Here is a 25,380-nt window from a genome sequence, read left to right as displayed (position 1 = left end):
ACCACCGCGGACCGGTGAGCGGAGCGTGAGCAGAGGGTGAGCAGTCGTCTGTGTCTGCAGTCTTTTCACCCTGTTTTCTACTGGAAGTGTTCAAACCACCTACACCACCGCGGAGCGGTGAGCGGAGCGTGAGCAGAGGGTGAGCAGTCGTCTGTGTCTGCAGTCTTTTCACCCTGTTTTCTACTGGAAGTGTTTAAAACCACCTACACCACCGCGGAGCGGTGAGCGGAGCGTGAGCAGAGGGTGAGCAGTCGTCTGTGTCTGCAGTCTTTTCACCCTGTTTTCTACTGGAAGTGTTTAAAACCACCTACACCACCGCGGAGCGGTGAGCGGAGCGTGAGCAGAGGGTGAGCAGTCGTCTGCAGTCTGCTGCAGGAGCCATGGAGCTCCCTGACACGTGTGAAACTCTTCCTGCACAGTCCGAAACAGATTACATCTCAGAGGCCTCTTTGCGAGTACTACGGAGTTCCTCTAAAACATTTGACGGTAAGAGCGCCAAACCAACGCCATGTTCAAAAAAACTAAAGGAGCACCGACCTCCCTTGAAGGAAACCACTACCATCTCCTTGTGCACTACGCCCACAACGAACATGGCTAGCTCTGCGCCTCTACCGAGCCGACCAACAATCCATATGAACAGAAAGGACCTAAACTCTGCGGACCCCTCTGGCGCCATGTGCCCAGTGCCCAGTGCTTCGCCTCAGTCATCCAATGATTCCCCAAAACTTTCAAATACTCTTGATGTATCTACATACAGCTCAGCCAACGAAGTGTTTAAGTCTGGGCTGACGAAAATAACGACGACTATTAACGCGGATGAACCATCAGCCCCCACCCTTCCCGCGTTCTCCCCAGCACTAAGGACTTACGGTCTGGTGCCATCTGATGCAGCGTTTCAGCAAACGGGGGCCCGTCAGATCTCCTTCGCCATCGTCCCGGCGGCTCGCTCCAGCCCAGTCTGCAGCCCATCCCCCGCCTGGCAGGCGTTGCCTCACCTTCTCGTCAACGAGACGAGGGACACCTCAGCCTCGGCTGTCGGAGGACGGCAGGCCCTGGCTTCTGTGCCGCCTGCCTGCGGCGAGGGCTATGGGGCTTGCTTCTCCAGGAGCGAGCCGACTCCGGCAAAGGCGGGGCCATCCAACGAGCGTGGCTGCTCTTCGACACAGGCGCTTGCAAAGCTGTGCCTGAGCATCAGTACGGCGCTGGTTCCACACGCACACTCAAACCAAACCGCCGCTCCAACTACGCGGTCTGATTTGGAGGGCCCTACGAAGGTCTCTCCAATGGACGTAGTTTTAGCTACGAACCCAACGACAATTGCGGTGGCGGCACAAGTCCATGCCTCATACCAAGTGCAAAGTAACAGCGCCTCTCACTTGGCCCCTCGGGCCCCTCCACCATCGGACTGGGATCACATACCCACACAGAATAATACTGAAACAGTAGATGCAGCACCGTATGTTACCCCCAAGTCCCCCCTTTTGATATCGGGGAACACTTCTATCCCTTTCTCTACGGAAAAGTGGTCAGATTAATCCAACACCCACTTAGAGGCCGACCTTATGCCGGATTCAAAAACCTTAGACCCTAAAAAAGCTTTCAAACAAACCAATAAAAGAAACAAAAAGTCCAAAACAAATACAAGTAAAAAAATAAGTAAAGTAAAGAAAGCAGGGAAGCCAACTCTACCAGCCCCTCTTCTGTCCAGTGCCCTGAAAGACTTCATAAACAAGCAATATAAAAGAAAATTGGACCAGACGAAAGAACTTTCAGATGCTGAAATTTTGGAGGCTATCCAGGACCTCCCGCCCATGAGCAAAGCAAGAAAATTAATGCCGGGGACTCCGATTCACGCCCGGACCCAATCACCATCTGAAAACCAATCAATGGGTTTAAGAGAGCCTTTTAGTCCGCCCAGATCTGAACCGGCACCGATAAAAGTTTCGACAATTCTAAACAACGAGGTGCCCCGGTGTAAAGAAGTGAACGTAGATCTTGAACCACAGAGAGTGACTCCCGACCCACAAAGGAAAGTAGCAAACTGCACTAATGAAGTGCCCTCGGGCGACCCCGTGAATAAAGACTCCGAATTACAGGGAGTGATCGCCGATCCAAAGAGCAGGAACCCAAGGGGCACCCACTACACCTCAGCTTTGAAAACCAGCACCCCTGAAGTACGCAAGTCTACATCCCCTAAAGATCCTGGACTACCATATGACAATCAAATTTTCTCTACTCCCATACGAGTGCGTAAATCGGGAGACAGTACACCGCTGACGTCCTGTCCAATTCGGCCTCTGGTTGATCACCTCATTCCTGACGAGGTTTCGTCTCAAATAGACGACCATTTACCACCATCAGACCCATCGCCCCAATTCACCCCACGGCCCAAATCCCCGCCAAAAAATAGAAGATTGAGTGAAATCACAACTTCGGAATCCAAGTCATCGCCCTCGAAAAAACCTGATTTACCAATAATCATGTCCGCAATCACAATAGCTTTAGCCCCATTCGGAAAGCTATACGAAGCTATTAACGACTCACTGAAGGACAGCAATGTTCTTACTGCAATGATACATAGCAAAATAATATTTGTTGAAGGTTTCATTACAGCCTTTGAACAAAGAAACAGAGAGCAGAGTGTGACGTGGGACTCAAAGCTGAGCAGACTAGAAGAGCTCTTAAACTGTCTTAAAGCAACTTCACCAGCAGCACTGGATAAAGAGACTCAAACAGAAGCTGTGGCGTATTCTCCTCACCCAGCCCCGATTTTTAAAAGCCAAACGGAAAAGCCCACACAATCAAATCGAGTAGTGACTAAACATCAGAGATCAGAGGAAAACCAACAAAAGACAACACAGAGCATTAATAGTAAACCACTGCTGAAAATCTCTACGGCTAATGCAATGACCACCAACGATGCACAAACAGTGTCGGCTCTTGACCCTCTGATGGCAGTGAGAACAAAACAAAAAGAGTCATCAAAAGAAAAACCAACCACATCACAGCAAAAACCAAGCCCAAATAACTCGGTTATCTGCATCTCTTCCTCCCCAAAATCTACCGACGAATTCTTGGCTCAGAGTTCGCTGATGAACATAACTCAACATCTGGACCTAACTGAAGGTCCACCACTGAACCAAGACATTAGAATTGAAATGATTTCATCCACTACGCCAATTCCAACTGACCATAAACTCACCAAATCCTCTTTGGTTACAATGACCCCGAATCAACAAACAGCATCATTACCAGTATTAAGCCATACCAACCTGAATCCGAGTGCATCGAGACGCGGACTGGAGAACCGTGTCAATTTAAGCAGGGAGTCCCTACCTTCGACCCGTCTGTTCAAAATCGAACAAAAAACCTCCAACGACCGTTACATGATTTTAAACCGTAACACGGTTTTGAGAACACTCAAAAAGGTGAAAACTCTACAGAACTTACAATCGGCCGATTTTACTCTTATCGAACCATACCACAGAAAGAATCAAGCGAAGGCCTATCTACATATTAAAAAATCTGCATTGGACGAATTACAACATGACATATTTGCTGAACTAGCCCTACTGGGCTTTAACCTTTACGAGATGCCCTCCTCGAACTTTAAAGAACCCTCAAAAGTCAGCTACAGAGCATCTCCAAAAAAAAACTATAGATTTAAGTCACGCACAGAAGACCTTTATCGATCAGTGAGAAGGGGCAGAAGTCCAATATCACCACCTAAAAAGCGCTCGACGAATAACAGATCACCAGCAGAAGGACGCTTTGCAACAACACGCCGAAATTAACTTCAAGGAGAGCTGAGAGAGTAGAGCACAGTGAAGACCGCAGACAAAAATACAATTCCGAACGGCACCATGGACATTCCCCAACTTCACGGTCGAGAAATTAAGTCAGCAGAGAGGTTCTGCCGAACGACAGAATTTCAAGTAAAACCACAAAGCAGACCCCGATCGAGCCCGAAAAACCAGCCAAGTTAAACAAATGGAATTGGTTCCGCAGTGTCCTGACTCCAGGGGTGAAGAGATAGCAACCACCGGGGGACGTTAAGGTGACGTCACCCACATTCAAATCATCTCAGCAACTACCCTCGAGAACAAACATAAGCATAGCCTCATGGAACACTAGAGGCCACGTTCATTTTACCAAGTCTGACAGTCAGGATCTGAGTCCCTACGATATTATATGCCTTCAAGAAACGTGGCTATGTGAAAAACCGGCCCTTTACGGTTATTGCATAGAAATATCTCCAGCTTCTAAAGGACCATTGGGTCGTCCTTCGTCGGGACTATTAACAGCAACCCGCATTGGATCCGGTATAACCATCACAAAAGTCATCACCCGTTGCTATGAAATTCTGGCTATTCTGACCACATGGAACTCTGAAACTCCATTAACTAAGCCCTTAATACAGGACTCGGTAGCAATTATTAACGTCTACTGGAACCCCCAAAAGACCTCTACTTTGAACATGTGTGAGAAAGTGTCTAGTATAATTGACGAAATCACTATCAAATATAAATCCTCTAACATTGTGATCTGCGGTGACCTTAACGCGAACTGCCTTACAGTTAACGCTCCAGAAAGACAAGATCTCATCAATGGCTCTGCTTTAGATAGGGGTTTCACATGGAGTGCTACTATGAAATCCCGAAATCTCCTCAACTCAGCTACTATAACAGATTCTGAAGCCTTGATACCAACTTGGGAACGTGGCTCGTCATCAGCCACCCTGGATTATATCTTTGTCTCTGATCCTGTGTATTCCAACCTAGTCTCATTTAACGTCATTAAAACAAAGTACAGTGATCATAATCTATTGAACCTGATCTGCAGAAATAAAGAGACCATTTTGCAAATTTACGAAACTCAAATCGAGACAAATTCGCAACAAACTCGTCTTCGATTGATCGCTCCATGTCATGATCTCTGCTTCCAAAAGGTCAGGGTTTTCCCAACTCCCTTGGAAGCAGATCCATAACCCAGGTTCCGAGTGCCAACCAGTCCCAATTGGGACCTTTTGGACCCAGTCCTGGTGCAAGTGGCACCAGGCACATAAATATGCCCAGTCCCAGCGCTGGAAGCGCCGGGCTCATAATGCTTGGGTGGACTTACCTTCAGCAGACCATGCTGCTAACTTGCCTGCCAGTTGAGCCTCTGATCCTCTTCTGTTTGGAACTACTTTTCCTGTTGGGTGGGGCTGGAGCCACTCCCTAGATTCAGAACACTGGAACTCTTCTGGAAAGCACGAACTCTTTTCTTACCAGGAACTCTTTTCTTACTTAGGCGTGGCTGTGGAAGGAGACACCTAAGCACTACAGGAGGCTATTTAAACCACACCCGGTGGATGAATCTTGCTTTGCGTTATTCTGCAACCTCTGCAGCAGAACGCTCATCGTGTCTTCTGCATCCGGTCCTGGGCCTAAGGAAAAAGGCTTACCTTTCCTGAATCCAGTCTTCAGCAACACCTATAAAGACAAGAAAGAACAGGTTAGCATTCCGGCATCTGAAAGGCAAAGGCTTACCATCCTGAATCCAGTCTTCAGCAACACCTATAAAGACAAGAAAGAACAGGTTAGCATTCCGGCATCTGAAAGGCAAAGGCTTACCTACTCTTCGTGCGCTCCGGAGGTCTTCACACTGCATTCCGGCATCTGAAAGACAAAAGTTTACCAACTCTTCGCACGCTCCGGAGGCCTTCGGCGCTGCATCCCGCATCTGAAAGACAAAACAAGGTGCGTTTAAAGACATTGGGGAACTTTAATACTCACGTGCCATTACTCCTTTCCACATCTAATCCAGTGGGTATTCCGGCACCCTGCAGCCGCTCCGAACTCGTACCTGCAAAATAAAAAGACAGTTAGAGCGCATAGTGAAGCAGGCAACAAGCGCTTACTTACGTGCTTCCAGGCGCTTCTATTCATCACACGGGCTCCATCTTCAACTCACTTCAGCCCGTCATCCGCCATCGCCGGAACCCTGCAAAACAAGAGACATCATTACTAAAGACTTTAAAGACATTTGAATGACTCGAAACTTACCGTTCGTGCAGTAAACGACGGACAGCAGTCCTTTGAAGTCAAGAGGCCTGCGCTACCTATCCAGTGAAGAAACTGGTTACAGCACCCTGCCCCGAGGCAGATGGAGAGCTCGGCATTCACTTACCTAAGACATCTTACTCTACACGTCAGGCATACAGTGCACAGAGGTCCAGCCCAAAGAGCCAACCGGGTGCTACACATCACCTTTGAAGATACGGTAGTCGCCCAGTCAAGACCGGCGCATCTGCGAGAATCAGGTGAGCGTTACAGAACGCAAAGCCTACCGCAAAACTCTCGCCCAGGCGCTATGGAAACCTCGGATACTGACCCCCTAGCCCGGTTACTTGGGGAACTAAGGGCAGAAGTGCATGCAGCTCGTCAGGAAACGAATGCTCTAAGAAGGGAACTAATTATTTCCAAGGAGAGAACAGACAATCTTGCTAGACAAGTGCTACAGTCACAAGCCGGACAGACCCCGTTACCCGCATCAGGGGCAAATCTTCCTTCAACATCCTCTATGAATCCAGTGCAGATCAACCTACCTGGGAATGTACCTCTGGCTCCGCCCAAACAATTTTCTGGTGACCCAAAGAGGTTTGCAGTATTTATCAATCAGTGCCGGTTGCACTTTTTATGCCGGCCAGCAGCCTTTCCAACTGATCAAGCAAAAGTAGCTTTTGTACTTTCGTACCTTAGTGGCAATGCGGCAGACTGGTCGATCCCTCTAGTTAATCAAGATGATCCGGTTCTCCATGATTTTCAAGCCTTTCAGCTTAGTATGGAAAAACTGTTCGCAAGACATTCACAGGGGCAGGCCTTGGACAATGAGCTTCTTTCGTTGCTACAGGGTAATCAAGACCTTTTGGCTTATATTGCATCTTTCAATAGACTAATAGTGGAAACTCAATGGCCTGAGGACAAAAGGATTACGCTGTTTTATAGAGGTCTACGTGGAGAGCTCAAAGACGTTTTAGCCCAAGTAGTGAATCCCCCACAAGACTGTTCGGATTATATAGACTTGGTCGTTCAAATAGATCACAGGCTGCAGAACAGGAAGGCCGATCGTTCCAAGTTTGATGCTCGAGTATTTTCCAAACCGCCAACTCCTTCCAAAGGAGTAGACTCCGGGGAACCCATGCAAATAGGGGGTCTGAAAGGTCCTCTAACACAAAGGGAGCGGGAAAGGAGGAAACAGTTGCAATTATGCCTATATTGCGGAAACTCAGGGCACTTTCTTCGAGACTGTCCGGTGAAACCTGCCAAGAAGGCAGTAGGAGCTGCAGTTACCAAAGTTACAAACTCTGAGCAGGGAAACGACCTCGCCCGACAAGAATAGAGGTCCTCTTGCCGAGCGTGAAAACCAGTTCCGTGACCTCGCATTTCGTGATACCTATGGTCCTCATTAGCCCTGATAATCCGGATCGATTACATGCAATTGAAGCTTACGTCGACAGCGGTGCCATCGGCAATTATGTGGATCATGAAATGGTTTTGAGGATGAATCTAACTCTTTGTCCCAAGGCTGTAAAGGACGTCATTACTACGGTGGATGGTACGGAGATAGCCTCCGGGCCAGTAACGCATACCACTCAAGAGGTGACGCTAGTAAGTCAAGATGGACACCATGAGAAGATCGTGTTCGATGTGATCAAGGCCCCTCAGTTTCAGATTATTCTAGGAATACCTTGGTTAGAGAAACACAATCCTCTGATCGATTGGCGAGCAAGAACGGTCCAGTTTCCAGAATGTGTCTCTACTTGTCACCCTCCACCTGGTGTTGCACTGGCAGCAATTTCTTCAGAGACTCCCCAGTTACCTCCCGAATACCTAGAATACCAAGATGTTTTCCGGAAGGATCAGGCTAACTCTCTACCTCCTCATAGGTCTTATGACTGCCAGATAGACCTGATACCTGGATCTACTCCTCCTTGTAGTAGAATTTATGCCCTCACCGAGCCTGAGAACCTTCACCTTCGACAATACCTGGATCAATACCTGGCAAATGGGTTTATTCGTCCTTCCAAGTCCCCTGCTTCTTCAGCTTTGTTCTTCGTTCCAAAAAAGGAAGGAGACCTTAGAACTTGTATCGATTATCGCTCCCTGAACCAGATCACTGTTAAGAATAGATATCCGTTACCTTTGATCCCTGTACTCCTGGACCAAGTCAGAAAAGCATGCATATATACAAAGCTGGATCTTAGAGGAGCTTACCACTTGGTACGAGTAAAAGAGGGCGATGAATGGAAGACGGCCTTCCGCACCAAGTATGGGCTATTTGAATATCAGGTCATGCCCTTCGGACTTTGCAATGCCCCGGCCGCCTTTCAATATTTTATGAACGATGTCCTCAGAGAGCTCATAGATGTATGTGTTGTTGTTTACATTGACGACATCCTCGTTTATTCTTCATCGGAATCTGAACATCGGAAACACGTGAAAATGGTCCTCGAAAGATTGCGTCAACACAAACTTTTTGCTAAGTTGGAAAAATGTGTTTTCAACGTGACTGAAGTTGAATTCTTGGGATTCATATTATCACCTGGCGGAGTGCGTATGGATTCAAAGAAGGTCGATGCAGTTCTCAAATGGCCATCACCATCCTCTGTAAAAGGTGTGCAAAGCATGTTAGGCTTCGCTAACTTTTACCGCAGGTTTATCCCCGAATTCTCTCGAATAGTCCAGCCCATCACTGCCTTGTTAAAGAAAAACAAACGTTTTGAATGGTCTACCGAGGCGGAACAAGCTTTCCAGGATTTGAAGACTAAATTTATCTCTGCACCAATCTTAAAACACCCTCGCCCCGAACTCCCCTACATCGTGGAAACTGATGCTTCAAGCCTTGCCATGGGGCAGTTCTATCACAAAAGGACCCGGTAACCAATCAGTTGCATCCCGTGGCATTTTGGTCCCGCAAATTCTCGCCTCCTGAAATCAATTACACGATTACTGACAAGGAACTTCTGGCTATCAAGTCTGCCTTTAAGGCTTGGCGGCATTATCTGCTGGGGGCCCGACACACCGTTACTGTGATTACGGATCACCGAAACCTGCAATATTTGAAGACCGCAAAAGCCCAATCCTCTAGACAACTCCGTTGGGCATTATTCTTTGCCGAGTTTGACTTCATAATTACCTATCGACCTGGTACAAAGAACGGTAAAGCCGATGCCCTTTCTCGGATGGGAGTGGAAGAACACTTGGTCATACCTAAACCTGTACCAATCATTCCCGAACAAAGAATTCTGGGTGTAATCGCCACAGAAGCCATAGAGGAAGTTAAGGATAAAGCCAGGCAACTTGTAACTCCAGCAGACATACAGAATTGGCATCTGCAGGGAAAGGACTTTGCAGTAAAGGACAACTTATTGTATTTCCAAGAACGATTATACCTACCCAGCACAGATTTACAGAAAAAAGTAATCTCTTGTTATCACGACTCTTTAATGGAAGGTCATCCCGGTATAGCCAAGACCTCAGAAAAGATCAAGCGCTACTTCTGGTGGCCGTCTTGGAAAAAAGATATCAGAGACTTTATAATGTCCTGTGGAGTATGCGCCCAAAACAAGAGTCAAAAGGAAAGACCAGCAGGCCTCTTACGCCCTATTGACATCCCACCTCGCCCTTGGCATACGCTTTCTATGGACTTCATCACCGATCTACCTCCATGCTCCGGATACAATACGATTCTAGTAATCGTGGACTTATTCTCCAAGATGGCGCATTTCATTCCGCTCAAAGGCTTGCCAACAGCAGCAACTCTGGCCCGAGAATTTCTCGAAAACATCGTCCGACTGCACGGTTTTCCTTCGGTTCTAATTTCGGATCGAGGTAGTCAATTTATTTCTCATTTTTGGCGAAGTTGCTGTCGGTCGGCTCAAATTGATGTGAGACTATCGACCAGTCACCACCCTCAGACCGACGGACAAACCGAGAGGACCAATCAAACTCTGGAACAGTATTTACGCTGCATGCTGCAACAAACTGAAAAAACTTGGAAAGATATCCTTTGGATAGCCGAGTATGCCTACAATAACTCTGTCCATTCGGGAACTGGGAAAACAACGTTTTTTCTTTTGTACGGCAGTCACCCTCGAACCTCGGAGTTGGATCCCCTCCAAGATCTTGAAACACCAGCAGTAGACTACCTGCATTCTACAATCACCCAAGCCTTTAAGGAAGCTGTTTCTCACCTTCAAAGGGCTAAAGAACAATACAAGAAAGGAGCAGATCAACATCGGAAGGAAGCCCCTCACTATCAAGTAGGGGATCAAGTCTGGTTATCCACCAAATATCTATCTCTAAAAGGGCCACGCACATTCAACCCAAGATACCTTGGTCCCTATTCCATCACTACCATAGTAAACCGAGTAGCGGTCAAGTTGGACTTGCCCCCGCACATGAAGATACATCCGGTCTTCCACGTCTCTCTATTAAAACCCGTGCAACCTCAAACCCGACTAACCAAATCTCCAAAACCTATCCTAGTGGATGGAGAACTCGAGTTTGAAGTCAAAAGCATTCTGGACTCCAAGATCTCCAAATCTAAACTATTCTACCTAATTGACTGGAAAGGCTACGGCCCCCAAGAGAGATCCTGGGAACCTGCTGAATATGTCCACGCTCCTCGCCTAATCAAAAGATTTCACCGAACATTTCCTGACAAGCCAAACCCCCGGAGAAGCCCGGTTTGGGAGGGGCCTTGAGGGGGGGTACTGTCATGATCTCTGCTTCCAAAAGGTCAGGGTTTTCCCAACTCCCTTGGAAGCAGATCCATAACCCAGGTTCCGAGTGCCAACCAGTCCCAATTGGGACCTTTTGGACCCAGTCCTGGTGCAAGTGGCACCAGGCTCATAAATATGCCCAGTCCCAGCGCTGGAAGCGCCGGGCTCATAATGCTTGGGTGGACTTAGCTTCAGCAGACCATGCTGCTTACTTGCCTGCCAGTTGAGCCTCTGATCCTCTTCTGTTTGGAACTACTTTTCCTGTTGGGTGGGGCTGGAGCCACTCCCTAGATTCAGAACACTGGAACTCTTCTGGAAAGCACGAACTCTTTTCTTACCAGGAACTCTTTTCTTACTTAGGCGTGGCTGTGGAAGGAGACACCTAAGCACTACAGGAGGCTATTTAAACCACACCCGGTGGATGAATCTTGCTTTGCGTTATTCTGCAACCTCTGCAGCAGAACGCTCATCGTGTCTTCTGCATCCGGTCCTGGGCCTAAGGAAAAAGGCTTACCTTTCCTGAATCCAGTCTTCAGCAACACCTATAAAGACAAGAAAGAACAGGTTAGCATTCCGGCATCTGAAAGGCAAAGGCTTACCATCCTGAATCCAGTCTTCAGCAACACCTATAAAGACAAGAAAGAACAGGTTAGCATTCCGGCATCTGAAAGGCAAAGGCTTACCTACTCTTCGTGCGCTCCGGAGGTCTTCACACTGCATTCCGGCATCTGAAAGACAAAAGTTTACCAACTCTTCGCACGCTCCGGAGGCCTTCGGCGCTGCATCCCGCATCTGAAAGACAAAACAAGGTGCGTTTAAAGACATTGGGGAACTTTAATACTCACGTGCCATTACTCCTTTCCACATCTAATCCAGTGGGTATTCCGGCACCCTGCAGCCGCTCCGAACTCGTACCTGCAAAATAAAAAGACAGTTAGAGCGCATAGTGAAGCAGGCAACAAGCGCTTACTTACGTGCTTCCAGGCGCTTCTATTCATCACACGGGCTCCATCTTCAACTCACTTCAGCCCGTCATCCGCCATCGCCGGAACCCTGCAAAACAAGAGACATCATTACTAAAGACTTTAAAGACATTTGAATGACTCGAAACTTACCGTTCGTGCAGTAAACGACGGACAGCAGTCCTCTGAAGTCAAGAGGCCTGCGCTACCTATCCAGTGAAGAAACTTGTTACAGCACCCTGCCCCGAGGCAGATGGAGAGCTCGGCATTCACTTACCTAAGACATCTTACTCTACACGTCAGGCATACAGTGCACAGAGGTCCAGCCCAAAGAGCCAACCGGGTGCTACACATCACCTTTGAAGATACGGTAGTCGCCCAGTCAAGACCGGCGCCTCTGCGAGAATCAGGTGAGCGTTACACTCCAGATATTCGTAAACTAACACATCAATTTGTCAGCCTGACATCAGATCCCGCATTACAAAACGGAGTGGCCAGATCGAGCTATATTCCCCTTCTGCTGGCTTTCAAAAAACCCAGGAAGACCTCCAACACCCGAAGTATACAACTCACCCATAAGTATAATGCGACCTTGGTTGCTAAACGGAAACTCCTCAGAAAATTGAAAAGAGTGGCAGTATCATCGGACCTACCAATAGATTGGGAAGTCCTCAAAGTAGAAACACGAAACTTCAAGCAATGACTGAGAAACGAAAGAAGTGTGTTATATCAATTGGACGCCGAAGAGATGCTGAAGGCCCTCTCAAACAAAAAATCTTGCGACTTCTGGTCACTTATCAATAAATCTAATAAGTTCTCAAACTCGGACATGATAAATCCAGTACCGGAAGAAAAATGGGCCACCCATTTCTTGAACTTATTTCACTCAGCAGAAGGTAACGACGAAGAAACAAAGCGTACAGAGGTCGCTACCTGGGTGGACCAGACTGACATTAGCGACATCAAGTCCATAATTCTGAAATTGAAGTCATCAAGAGCGCCTGGGCCCAATGGCCTAGCGAACTTTGATTTAAAACAACATCCGGACGAGTGGTCGATCCTCATCAGCTCAATTTTCAAAGTCTGCCAGGATAGAAGAACGATTCCGGACTCATGGACGAACGCTGTGATCGTCCCGATCTTTAAGAAAGGAGCAAGAGAGGACCCCCTGAACTATCGGCCAATAGCCCTTCTCGACGTTATCGGGAAGGTGTTCGCCTCACTCCTTCTGTTACATTTCCAGAAATGGACTTCTGCCTCTATGTGCTTTGATTTCCTGCAAACAGGATTTCAAAAAAATGCGAGCACTAGCGTCAACATAATGTGTTTGAACATACTGAAGGAAAGAGTTTTGACAGGAGCTCCTCGGATTTTTCTAGCATTCGTCGACCTGTCCCAAGCTTTTGACAGAGTGGACAGGTCAAAATTGGGGTCGAAACTGATGACATGGCACTGCCCGGAAAGCATTTTGGAACCTATAATCAGTCTCCACACGAACACCAGCATAAAGTTTCGGCTAAACAATCAAGGTCTCATTGCGAAGTCCATACCGACCTCTCGTGGAGTGACGCAAGGTTGCACCTTGGCCCCCGCCCTGTTTATATCCTTCCCCGGAGACTTGAAAGACAGCCAGGAACAGATAAGGTCTTTTCCTCCAAAAATAGGCTCTACAAGGGTTCCCAGACTTCTGTACGCGGACGACCTGATCCTACTTGATCTAACTCAGGTCGGTCTGCAACGTCAACTAAATAACCTTTCAACTTACATCATTGACAATAACCTCGAGATCAACAAATCCAAAACAAAAATAATGATCTTGCAAAAACCAGGGAGCAAAAAGAAAGATCGTTTTCGATGGCACCTAAGCGAGACAAAAATCGAAGTGGTCGACTCATTTAAATACCTAGGAGTCCAACTCGATACCACAAAGAATTCCCGGAACATGCAAGCTACCCTTTGGGCCAAGGCAAATAACCTAGCCGCCCAATTAAGAACAGTTGATCGAAAATATGGCAAATTTTCACTTCAGCCAGCAATCAGTTTCTACAAGGCAAAAATCATCCCTTCTCTGACGTACGGCATGGACGCCACACCCTCAGTTCCCTCACATCTCTGGTTAAGACTTGAAGGTTTAATTTGGAGAGCAGTTCTAGGACTACCTAATTCTACATCGGTAGCGCCGATCAGACGAGAACTCGGCCTCACATCCCTGAAAGCAGTGGTGGACCACAGTACTCTACAGCTATACAGGAAAGTCATCCATCCAGATAGCCTGAAAATGTATCACATGATAGCTGAAGAAATTGGAAAAGGCAAAAACCGCTTTATGAATAAGTGGGCCATGGAACAAAAACAAAAACTCCACTTAATTGCCTGTACGGAAGAGGAACTGAAGAACAACCCAACCAGGATCAAAACCAAATTGGATTGCTGGGACTGGATTACCACCATTGATAAAGCGACTTCTAACAAACTTCTAGTCCACCTGCCAATGAATACAAATAAGCTGAAAGAACCAATGGCTTACTGTAAAAGATACCCCAGTAAATCTCTTATGAGAACCTTTTTGAAAGCCCGTTTGAACGTGTTACCGACGCAAGAAATTCTAGCTATTAGAACGGGATCAAAAGTAAAAACCTGCAGACTTTGCCAAAACTCTGAACAGACTGAATCGATAAGGCATCTACTGATGTGCTGCCCTGCCCTGCACCAACCCAGAATCGCCTATTTCAGTTCTCTGACAGCCACCTCTTTTGCGGGTAATGAAGACATCTGGTGGAACCGCATTATCAACGGCGAAAAGACTCGATGGCACACGGCAGCCGCTAAACTTCTGGAATTTGCAATTGAAAAGATAAAAATTAGCACGGCCGTTGATTCCTCACCTACAGAAACTTGAGACTGTGGTTCATTCTACTGTCAAACTGTCCGCAATGCAAAGGGGATTCACTTCGAGTGGAACCAGTTCTTGTAAAAATCTGATTTCTGATTATATACAAGTAATAAAAAAATAAAATAAAAAAATATTCTTGTGTTGATGGGCAATGGAATAAACATCTATGGGTCCTCGGAGATCCTGTTTCAAGGGAAAGGGTCTTCTTCTCTCAGAACAGTCTAAACAGAAGGGGAAGGAAGAGGATGAACCATGGTGCATCTGGATTGTCATGTATGACATGGATATTGTTTTCCTTCTTGTTCTCTGTCTAATTCCCTGTCACCCTTTTAGTGGTGTGGTGCCCTATGCACTTCTTGCGAACCTCAGGGATATAGCTCCCACCTGGATTCTTCTCTCTCAAAATACAATCTCAGGAATATAGTGCCCGGCTCGCTTCTGGGTACTGTGGTAACCCTCTCAAAGATATAGCACTCATCGAGCTTCTGGACTCTCATGACAGTCTCAGGAATATAGTGCCCAGCTCACATTTCACCTAGGGCATATGTTGCCATGCTCGCTTTGCCACCACTTTCAGCGATTTAGTGTCCTGTCCTCCTTGCATCTTGGAATATAGCACCTTTCTCGGTCTGCTCGAGTTTCAGGAATATAGTGCCCAGCCGTTAAAGACATTCTCGCCCTCCGTCCTAGTCACCCTCCTGGGAAAGGTCTCCTAATTCAGTTCTCTCTCTGGAGTCCCTGGCTCGTCAGGTTTCTCTGACTTCTCTGATGTACAGGTGCCTTTGCTATCTGTGGGTCTCTCTGCTCTTTTGAGTCTCTCAGCTCTCTTGGGCCTTTCAACCCTCTTGGCCTCTTAGCCTAACTAGATATCTCAGCTCCCTCAGCCCTTTCCAGTAGTTCTTCCTCGGGGCAGCATCCCCTGGTGTCTCTGCTTATCTTGGAATCTCTGTTGGTGAAGGTGGTCGTGTCTTTGTACCGTGCAAAGATTGCCCCCTAACAAGGGACTTTTCTTCTTGCCTGTCTTTCCTGCTGGCTCCCTGTCAACTTGCTTTTTCTGGTAACTGGCCCCTTTTTCACAGAACCCTTGGGCCTTGGATATTGGTTCTCTCTGAGGGACCATTTAGACAAGTAATCTGGCCCAGATCTAGCCTCAGAGTAGCCTGCCAGCAATTTAAATGGCCTGACGACTATCTTCGTGTCAGGCGGAAGTCTCATGTCCTATGCACTGCTCAGTTTCAGTCCCTGGCAGCGCTATGCTAACTCTGACGGCTAATGAGTCTCCAGCATACAGAGATCCCAAGCTTCCCAGTGCCATGCATCAGAAAGCCGTCCAGTCAAGTTTTTATTGGAATTCTGGGATTTGTAGTTTTGTCTTCTCCATTTTAAACTTAGGACCATAAATGCCAGAATTCCAAGAAAAAAAAGACACTGCATGGCTTTCTCACACATGGAAATAGGAAACATCTGAGTGTGATGCTCTCTGCGAACCTGTAGATTAAAAGGGGCAGATGGTTTGAGTGGGAAATGATTATGCTCAGTTCCTGCTGTTTGTAGGTGAAACTATTACCATATGCAGTTGGGGCTCCATGATAGAAGGGCGTTTTAACTGGCTCTATGAGGAAGTGTGGAGCTTAGAGGGGAGGTGGCTCACAGATCTTATCTTGGACAGTAAATGGAGGATCTGTGGTCCTTAGGTCTGGGAGAGTATATGGATAGAGGCGTAAAACTGAACTCTGGGAATCCCATCCCAGTCGCCTCCTAGTTGCTCACGGCTTTGTCCCAAAGGCCCTGAAGCCTGTTTTCCTGGTCCACACAACTCTCTTCAGCCCTTGGGATGGGGTCAGGACCCTGACTTTATCACACCACGCAACAGTGGAGACATGACTTTGTTAGACAGCTTCTGAGGAGAAAGACATTGGGCCTCATTACGAGTTTGCCGGTATAAAAATAAAATCACCGGCATACCGGTGCTACCGTGTCCGTGTAGAACTGCAGCCGGAATCAACGGTAGATTCCGAGTTAGCGTGCATGCGCATTCCGGTATGCCAGAAATGGTAGCACCGGCATGCCTGTAACGGCCCTAAAACCCCCTATACCGGCATCCTCGCTGACGCTGACTCCGACTCCGGCTCTGAGAACACTGTAGTTACCGGTACCGGTATTACCATCATCAGAAATAACGGCATCGCCAAAACAGGAAACGTACCGGCGGCCATTACAAAAACACAATCCATTGCAATCCTCAGTGCACAGGAGTGTGAGTGAAAATGTGAGCAGATACCAACACCAAGAGACATGTCCGCAAGGATACCTGCAGTACGTCGCCGCAAGCCACGGTTCAGTGAACTGGAACTCATCATGCTTGCCGACACCCTTGGTGAGCACTCAGATTAAGTGTTTTGCACCGATCAGCGCCACCAAACGCAAATATGTAAGAAGGCTATATGGGAGGAGATTACCCATAAAGGTTTGGTGGTGGGGACAACACCCCGGACAGCGCGAGACTGCAAGGAGAGGTGGGACGACCTACGCCTCCGTGTGCACAACCTCCTTGCCGCACAGCACAGCCAGTGCATGGTCACAGGAGGGGGAACCACCATCCCCTATCAAACTGCAGGTGTGGGAGGAAACGTGCAGCACCATCATGCACATGGAGGCGATAGAGGGAGTTAGAGATGCGGAGGCAGGAGATGTGACATTCGATGATACCGGTGAGTCCCTGTAAGCCCAAAGTCACATCACACTCCTTGTATCCCCAATGCAAATGGCTAGGTCAATATGTCAAGTTTGTGTAACCTGATCCCTGCTGCCATTCCATCCACCGTCAACCTCGTTTCGCACATGCACAATGTACTAGCCTGCAACCCGAAAACAAGCACCACTGACACATTGCACATGTCCCCTGTATTGGCCACACAAGTAGCATCTGCATGCACACAGACACACATCACCCATACAAAGCCCAACTGCTGTCGTTACCGCCGTGCTACCACATGCCCAAAGCCATGTCAAGACAAGATGCACACATCAATGTCATATGTGGCACACTTGTCACACCCACCATGTCCCATCACGCTGAATCACCATCAATGCAGCAACAACCATAGGCAGCAGTCACAATTGAAACACATCTGTTTCACAATCAAACACAACATGTCACACAGCTCGTGTGGCATGCCCATAACACCCAAACCGGTAAACACCACTACCTCAGACAACAGACACTGAACACACCATGGCCGCACACCACACCGGAGGTGCAGGAGCCCTCCCCACAGCAGGAGCAGTGCCCCCAGCAGCCCTGCTGGGCTTACCAGAAGCAAGGTAGGCTTCTAGCCCTATTTTGCAGCTACTTTGGCAAAATATCTTTACTCTGCACCTCACGTGAAAACCACGTGTAATTTATCCATTTAAGCACCGGAGCTGCTGAAATTGCTTTTTGTATAAATACATGCAATTAAAAACGAGAATTGCCCTAACTACAGCCTAGTTGCCATCAGAACACATGAGGTGTTCCCTTTCAAAAATGGCCGTCGGCCTCAACACTGAGGACATCTGACCCTTCTGCTGAAAACCTCCTCCTCCTACACACCAGCACAACACAATCTGATTGGTTTGCCACCCCTTTCAGGGACAATCGTGAGCCAAGGATCTTCACACAAAGGATCAGTGCCTGTCTCGAGCCTGTCTAGAGGCTGCAGAGGCCAGGGCCTGAAACCCTGCCCATTCTCCACCAGCCCTCACATGATGTTGTGTAACTGGGAAAGAAACCACCAATACTCACTACAGTGAAATGACTTTGATGCTACCTCTGACTTTGCCATATCTCAACGCTCATAATAGCATTTTTTGTATCATGAATTCCCTTGCTTTGCCCATACTATACTCTCTACCTGACACCATGCACTACAGCATGGCAATGCAGACTTGTTAACCTGTGCCCATCTACCCATTGTGCATTATCCCACTTTGCCTGCCCTGAGCTGCCTATTGTGTACCTGCCTACCTTGCCTGCCCTGAGCTGCCTATTGTGTACCTGCCTACCTTGCCTGCCCTGAGCTGCATATTGTGTACTGGCCTACCTTGCCTGCCCTGAGCTGCATATTGTGTACTGGCCTACCTGCCTGCCCTGAGCTGCATATTGTGTACTGGCCCACTTTGCCTGCCCTGAGCTGCCTATTGTGTACTGGCCTACCTTGCCTGCCCTGAGCTGCATATTGTGTACTGGCCTACCTGCCTACCCTGAGCTGCATATTGTATACTGGCCCACTTTGCCTGCCCAAGCTGCCTATTTTGTAGTGGCCTAAATTGCCTGCCCTGAGCTGCATATTGTGTACTGGCCTACCTGTCTTCCGTGAGCTGCATATTGTGTACTTGCCCACTTTGCCTGCCCTGAGCTGCATATTGTGTACCTGCCTACCTTTCCTGCCCTGAGCCTCATATTGTGTACTGGCCTACCTTGCCTGCCCTGAGCTGCATATTGTGTACTAGCTTACTCTGCCTGTCCTAAGCTGTATAGCTTTGCAGACCTACAAGATTGCCTAATGCTAATGTTAGCTACTGCGAGCCTGCCTATCTGCAATAACCAACTACTAGACTTATGCACCCACTGAAAACAGCCTACTGCCTAACCTGGCCTAACCCGAGATAAATTACTCTGCTCTCCACTACTACGGCTGTTACTACTACAGTGCTAGAAACCATGAGCTCCATAACCTATTAGTGATTACTTAGACATCACTGGGCCCCCCACCAGACATAGATAAGCATCCTTTGGATAGAATGATCTCCACCCTCATCTCTCTGACCACTCTCTGGTCCAGAATGATAACAGTAAACCACCCACTGCAATTTTTGACCACTGTAACATCGAACTCTGATGAGCCCCGACCAACCATCACCCCAGACACTGACCCTCAGTCTATAAAGTTACCTATCCCCTACCACTTTCTAACAAACATCCCGTGTGACACCTCAAGCAGAAATGCCAAATTACGATCAAGACTACCCAAAATCTATGAACCTCCAGCCAGACTAGTCACCAAACCTAGTAATAGAAGAGACTTCCAACTCAATGCCACCAAACTAAAGGTTATTTGAGAGGATCATAGAGATGTCCTCCTCAAAAGTTCCAATGGAACCTGGTGGCCTATAGATGAGGTGTATATTGATATATTGAGAGGATGATGTTAACAGTTTAGCGGTTAAGGATTTGCAGGATTTGGTGTTTGAAGGCATTTCTATTTTTATGGTGAGATTATTTTTAGCGATGATGGCTAAGCCGCCTCCTCGAGAGTTGGTTCTATCTTCTCTGAGAATGTTGTCATTAGGGGGCAAGGCAAGCATCAGCGCGGGTCCTGCTGCTTGGTGAAGCCAGGTTTCCGTTATGGCTAGGAGGTCATAATCACCTATTTGGATGAGATCAGCAATTTCGGTGGCATGTGCTATTAATGACCGAGCATTAATAAGGGCACCCTTCGGAGGGGTGTCTGGTTTAGGTGTTGCAGGGGCGGCCCGACTTTTCTTTTTGGTTGGCCTATTGCTTGATTTGCAGTGATTGTTAATGGGACTATTAAAAAGGGAATCTCTTTTGGTTATCATTTGGCCTTGGACTTGTGCTTGCATTTACAGTAATCTGGTAATATGGGCCTATAGATACTGATATTATCAATGCATATGGTGATCCATTCTTGTATGAAATGTATATCACATTACAGTGATATGGTCACCATATTTTTCGTAGTGTTCTTAGTAACAATGCTATGTGATGCCACATCCTATTTTGTCAAGAGGTGAAAGGTCATGGTCCATTGCTTCCCGTGATGTCACTTCAAGGAGGGGTAAAACCACATCACTTCCTGTGATGTCATTAGAGGTCAAGGGTCGTGTGATGTCACTTCCGCTATCCCTGGCATTTTGGTAAAATGAAATCCCTGTTAGTGAAGGCCCCCTCATTTGGGCTCATACCTTCCAAAGCCCTTGCCAATCTGTAAACAGAGTCTTCAGAAGGGCAATCTCATTTCACTGGGTTATTCTGTTTGGCTACGGCAAATGTGGTTTTCACACATTCACAGTTTGCACAGCGTTTCCCTCAGCCGGACACAAATGCCTCTTACGCAATGTCAAAACTTCTGCAATGGGTCAAGGACTTTCGATTGTACAAGGGATTTGGCTCCACCCATGTATGACCATAACAGCCTTCCCTATGGCCTCCTGGTACTTGTAGTTCTCTTTCTTCCCAATGTACAATACAGTCTTTTTGTTCATAAGAGAGGCACCCGCTAGAGACCTTTGACTAAGCGCCCACGTGGCGCCGGACCACTCTATCTCTGGTACCGAGTTTGTTCACAATAGACCTCCTGTCTAATTATATTCTTAATTTTGCCACTGCAACCTTGAGCCTAACACAGTCCAGATGACTATCGGGTTCTTCCGACTCACTGGCTGTGCTGAACTTGTTGGTAGTTCCTTTGCCACTGGAGTCAAGGATGGTACCACGATGGCAACCATGTCTCCCCGCCCTGGCTATCAGTGTGGGAGGGTTCCATGTACCGCTGACATCCGTCACACCATTTGCCATGTCTTATGTTTCTGTCATCTGAGGCTTTGTGGGTCTGGGTTAAAAAGGGCAAGGGCAAGTCCCTCCTTGACGTCCTTTCAGGTGTCACCATCTTTCTCCTCCGTTTCAACTTCCATCCTGGAAGTGCTGCTTTCTCACGCATTCGGCCTTGCTCGGAGTGTGCTCTTGTGCTCTGCCTTTTAGCCCAATGGGGAAGGGAAAAGGGAAAAGGTTGTCGTTCGTTGTCTGTGAGAAAGTGTTTGTGTTGGAAAAGGGGGGTAGAGTTTCTACATATCCCACTAGGCCAAATGGGGAAAAGGTGTCACAAGGAAGGGGATACCACCTCTCCACCTTTGGTGTCCCACTTCCACTCCCTGAGGACCCCCCTCTAGGTGGTCCTCATGCACTGTTCCACCCCCCGGAACTGGATTCAATAGCGATGGAGGTGTCCTGGCCACCTGGATGACGATGACAGATCACCGGGGATTAGCAAGTGAGACACCTTCAGGTTTCTCACAGAAGGATGAGCATTTGCAAACACAACTGGTCTGAGCCGTTTAAGTAAATCTTGTCAACAATTGGTGGCAATTGGAAGAGAAGATTGAATACTACAATTGCATCGTAATTTACTCCCGTTGTGTTGCTGAATTTAAATGGACCAGAGAGTTTCGCCTCTGTATCCTTTGATGGGTCTGCAGTTGTTTTTTGAGAAGACACATTTGTCTCTTTGTTTTCTGATGGACATGTAGTTGCTTTTGGACTAGACAGTTTTGTGGTTGTGTTAATTGATGGAGCAACAGTTTCTCTTTGTTATTTAGCTGTATTATTGGGAGATCTGTTATAGGTTCTGTTTGTATTAGTTTTCTTTTTAAAGGTTGTCTTTTTTGAGGTACAGGGTGCACATTTATATGGGGGTGTACAGTGCATTTAGCCTCTTGTATTGTAGGATGCAAGGAATGTCAGTGTTGACTTTGTTTAAATCAAATTTAATTAGGAAAGACCATTGAATGCACGCAGACGTGAAAGTGCTATGTAGCTCATACCTTCTTTAAAGTCTGTGCTGCCAATGTTAATCAATGCCTGATCTAGGGTTTGTCACAGCCTAGGTATGGTATCCCAGTTGTCGCAGATAACACTCTCCCAGTTATGGAAAAGTATCCTTCTCTCTTCGAACACGAAAAGTCTCTAAAGTGATAGGCCAAAGACTTTCCCCCCAAGAGCTCAGCCTACATGAATCTATTCCACCTGTCAGGCTGAGGGCTTGAGTGAAAAGGCAGGAGCAGACTCAGCAGAGCTAAAGGAGGGAAAAGCAGAGCATACGTTCAGAATGCAGCCAGGTATTGCCAAATGAACAGCAAACAAGACCCCCATGTACCCACTCTTACCTGTTCCGTAGGAAAAAGTACCAGTAACCTACTAGTATTGGACACAGAGGGGAAAGCTTATATCAACGGTGAAGGAGGAGTGCACCAGTGTATCAGGACATCAGTGCTGCAAAGCGTCCCAAGAAGATGTCCACAGTGCTCAAAAATAGACTCAGCAAAGCGTCCCAAAGAATATCCCAAAGCAATCCAATTCGGTTTCAGCAAAGCGTCCAAATATGTCCAAAGCAATCCAATTGCAGATTCAGCAAAGCGTCCAGATATGTCCAAAGCAATCCAATTGCAGATTCAGCAAAGCATCCAGAATAAACAGTGCCAAAAAAAAAAATGTTTAAGCAAACAAAAATAAAGGCAGAGGAAACAAGCGTTACCCCACGCTAGTTCCTTTACTATAGTATTCGAGTGAGAAAGCGTCACAGCCAGAGGACTTTAACAAGTGGAGGTCGAGTTGCAAGCCGAGTTCAAGGATTCCGGGGAAAGCAGTCGAGGAGGGACGGGCATCGGAAACAGGGAAGGAAAAGGCAGAGGCGGAGGCTTGAATTAAGCACAGGATTCAAGATCAAACAGGAGTCAGGAAACAGCGCTCGGAACTAACACAGTTTAGGAGCACTTGGCACTCGAACAGACAGTATTAAATACGGTCTTCAGAAGGCACGGCAACGTGGTACGTGCGTGTCACGTGACTAACATAGCAGGAGGATGGGAATTGTAGTTTTAGCGGGCTCTGTGTGTTGAAGACCGCTCATATAAACGCCATGGCAATTTCCAATAAAAACGGGATGTGACAGTACCCCTCCACAAAGGGCGACTTCTCCTGTGCCCGCGCAAGTGATGCAACCAGAAAGCACGCAACAAACGGGGTGCATTCAGATTAGAGGCTGGTTCCCAGGACCTGTCCTCTGGACCATACCCCATCCAGTCAATCAAATAGGCCCGAACCCCACGGCAGAGGCGGGTGTCTAGAATGGCACGCACCTCATATTCATCCTCGCCACGGACGGTATGTGGGGCCTGAATGGGAGGTAGTCGGGTGCCAGGTACAAAAGGCCGAAGCAAGGAGACATGGAAGACCGGGTGCACCCTCCAATGTGTTGGTATGTCCAGACGAACAGCAACGGGGTTGAGACACCGCAAGATCGTGTAAGGGCCCACAAAACATGGTAACAGTTTCCGTTCACCCCGAATGGCCAGGTGCTTTGTTGAGAGCCATACGCGGTCCCCACAGGAATAAGGAGGAGCCAGAGCACGCTGCTTATCCGCCTGCATTTTGGTGCGACGTTGTGCAGCTTGTAGATGTGTTAATACGGATTTACGGATGGTGATCAATGAATCCCTAACTGCATTGACTGCAGGAACTTGCCTTAGGGAAGGCAGGACAGGTGGAAGGGTCCTTGGGTGCAACCCATATAACGCATAGAACGGGGAACAGCCAACCGATGAGTGCAGAGAATTGTTATAGGCAAATTCCGCGGCACCTAAGACCGACAACCAATTTGATTGATGTTGTAGACACAGACAGCGAAGAAACTGTTCCATGGTGCCATTGGTACGTTCGGTCTGGCCATCCGTTTGAGGGTGGTAGGCCGAGGACAAGCGGGCATCAACACCCAAGGAGGAAGTGAGAACGCGCCAAAAGCGTGAGGTGAACTGAGACCCCCGGTCGGAAATCAGAACCGTAGGTAGTCCGAAAAAGCGTACCACATGGTCAAAGAACAAGCTTGCCAATGTCGGAGCAGTTGGTATTCCCGAGCATGGTATAAACCGAGCCATCTTAGTAAAGACATCCACTACCACAAGAATTGTGGACATACCCCCGATACAGGGGAGTTCTACCACAAAATCCAGGGTCACCGTATGCCACGGGTGCGGTGGTAAAGACATACACATTAGAAGACCAACGGGTTTACCAGGCTGTCTCTTGCATTGTGTACATACGGCACACTTAAGGACGTATTGTTCGGTATCTTTCTTCATGCCAGGCCACCAGCACCAACGGTGCAACAGATCATAGGTTTTTGCCCGGCCAGGATGGGCTGCTAAAGGGAGGTCATGGGACCATTCAAGAGCCTTCCGTCTGGTTTGGTTGTCAGGTAGGTACAGTAGACCTTTAACGTAGGGAAGTCCGGAGATAAGTTCAGCGTCCATCTCCTTCAGGACAGAAACATGATCCCTGGCCCATCTCCGTAATCTGACTATAATTGACGGGGAGACCGAACAAACACATATAACAGCAACTGAGGGTAATACCGGGGTTGATTGTTTTACAGATTCTGTGTCAGTACCAATGCGGGACAAGGCATCTGCCTTTCCATGCAATGGACCAGGGCGATACGTCACCGTGAAATCAAACATGGTAAAAAACAAATGCCAACGTATCTGTCTGGCGTTGGTACATTTCACGTGCGACAAGGCCTGAAGGTTTCGATGATCTGTATACACAGTTATCGGGTGTCTTGCACCTAAAAGATGATGCCTCCACTCCTTGAATGCCACCTTGATTGCAAGGAGTTCTCTTTCCATAATCGTATAATTACGTTCAGATGGGGTAAGTTTTCGGGAATGGAAAGCCACCGGATGTAGGCGTTGAGTAGCGAAGCAAACCTGCGAAAGGATGGCCCCTATCGCAATAGCAGAGGCATCTGCTTCCACGATGAATGGGAGAGCTGGATTGGGGTGCTGTAATACAGGAGCGGTGGTAAAAGCGTCCTTCAGGTTCCGGAATGCTGTCTGCGCTTCCTCATCCCACAAAAAAGGGACATTAGGACTGGTCAACCGAGTTAATGGGGCTACTATTTCAGAAAACGAGGCGATAAAAC

The sequence above is a fragment of the Ambystoma mexicanum genome, chromosome 3p (genome assembly GCF_040938575.1).
Source record: "Ambystoma mexicanum isolate Mex_15411 chromosome 3p, UKY_AmexF1_1, whole genome shotgun sequence".
Taxonomy (NCBI): Eukaryota; Metazoa; Chordata; class Amphibia; order Caudata; family Ambystomatidae; genus Ambystoma; species Ambystoma mexicanum.
This window is presented reverse-complemented; position numbering follows the sequence as displayed.